This window comes from Pieris napi, chromosome W, assembly GCF_905475465.1.
Source record: "Pieris napi chromosome W, ilPieNapi1.2, whole genome shotgun sequence".
NCBI classification, from domain to species: Eukaryota; Metazoa; Arthropoda; class Insecta; order Lepidoptera; family Pieridae; genus Pieris; species Pieris napi.
Window position 1 is genome coordinate 1903832 of NC_062258.1, and position 1980 is coordinate 1905811.

General features: G+C 41.1%; 1 long non-coding RNA gene across 1 annotated transcript; it reads right to left on the reverse strand.

The window, feature by feature from the left end:
- Positions 1–361: 361 nt before the first annotated feature.
- LOC125062121 lies at positions 362–1616 on the reverse strand. Its single transcript, XR_007119200.1, has 2 exons — positions 1351–1616; positions 362–725 (listed from the first exon to the last, which is right to left on the reverse strand). It is a non-coding gene; the product is annotated as an uncharacterized LOC125062121 (long non-coding RNA).
- Positions 1617–1980: the final 364 nt, after the last annotated feature.

A 1980-nucleotide genomic window follows, 5' to 3' on the forward strand; every position in this document is an offset into this window, starting at 1 on the left:
TGGCACTACAACCTTTTTAAGGTATGGGCCTTAGATTTCTGTATCTGTTTCATGATCATTTGTCAATCTAATAGGCAGGTAGGTGATCGGCCTCCGGTGCCTGACACACGCCGTCGACTTTTTCGGTCTAATAAAGCCGGTTTCCTCACGATGTTTTCCTTCAACGTTCTAGCGATGTGTACAATGTACATATTACCAGCAATACATATATATTTAATTTAATTAAAAAATGCTTAATATATCTATGATCCTTTATTAGATACAATGGCTCTTTTCTATTAAATATATTATAATTATCAATATCTTACAATTTATTATATATATTCTTAGAAATCACAAACGATAAATAATAAATGTAACAAAACACTCAACCTAGGAAGTTTTATTCCTTACAAAACAATTTTTAATCAACTAAAATACCACAATGAAAATTATACGCAACCAGAAAACAATCTTTTACACAACGCCACCATAAAAAATAAAAAACTCCCGCGTCTGTCACGTCCGCGCGCCAATCGCCACATTTCCGGTGTTCCCAGTTCCACTCCTCTCTGTTACCCCTCACTCGGTCCGACTTGCTCTGTGGAGATTCTTTTATAAGTCGGCCGTTCCTGACAGTGCGGCGTCCTCGACCGCAGCATTACTTGCACCACTAGCATCAGAGCCATTTCTCTCTTCATTTGTTTCATCCCTTGCAACCTGCTCATTATTGTCTAATGCAGTCTCTGAAACATAGAAGGAACTTGTAAGTAATTTACTTAGTTTAGTGTTATAGCCTGAAGCATATATCCTGGATTAGAGGGATGAAAAATGACATTTATCTCTATTTCTCAATTACCAGTACTATGTGCGCAAGCGTGCACTCAAGCGCACACAGATTAGGTCTATCAAAAAGCAAATATTACAGAATTAGATAGCTTCAGACTTAACACAAATAAAAATAAAACTCAGTATCTTGCCATACACTGTTGTAACGACAGCGGCTTCTAGTGCTCTCATAAGCGACAATTTGTTAAAATAGAGACCCATACATTTTGCATGTTCTCTAAGTGGCCTAAACACATTAGCAGCAGAAAAAATTGTAACAGAGACCCATACCTTTGTATGTTCTCTATGTGGCCTAAACACATTAGCACCACAAAAATTTGTAACAGAGACCCATACCTTTGTATGTTCTCTAAGTGGCCTAAACACATTAGCACCACAAAAATTTGAAACAGAGACCCATACCTTTGTATGTTCTCTATGTGGCCTAAACACATTAGCACCACAAAAATTTGAAACAGAGACCCATACCTTTGTATGTTCTCTAAGTGGCCTAAACACATTAGCACCACTGACATCACTCACCAGTCTCAAAAAAAACTGAGCACGCATCCGGCGTCCACTCGCCTTGCCACAACATCATATTTTCAGCTGCAGCTTGGGTCTTTTTCCCATAGGAACCAGCTAGTAACTCTAACTCGTAACGGTGGCACGGTAACGCGCGAATAACCTTGTACGGCCCGCGCATGCCGGAGTCCAGTTTGCCGGTGATTTGTGCAGTCTTGCTCACAAACACAAAGTCTCCGACAGCAAAAGTGAGTGGCTGCCGTCGACCCTCGTTAACGTAGGCATCGTGGCTCTATTGATTAGTTGCAAGGAGTTCCAAAGCTCGTTGTCTGCGAAGAGTTAAAAGAGCCTCCCGATTGGGATTAGAGTTAGTAAATGCCACATCTCGCACTAACGATCTGATGACTGGAGTAACTGCGTCAATACCGACCAGTAACTGTAGTGGTAATTTCTGCGTGGTACTTTGCTTGGAGATATTCAAAGTGAGCTGCATCCTCCACAGCACATCGGACCATTGGGAACCTTTGTTGCCTCCTGAGCATCCCAAATCACTGACCCAATTTTGGAATGTAGCGCTTTCGAACATTCTAGCGCGGTCACATACTATTGTAGACGGCGTACCAAATAATGACACCGCATTTGAAAAAC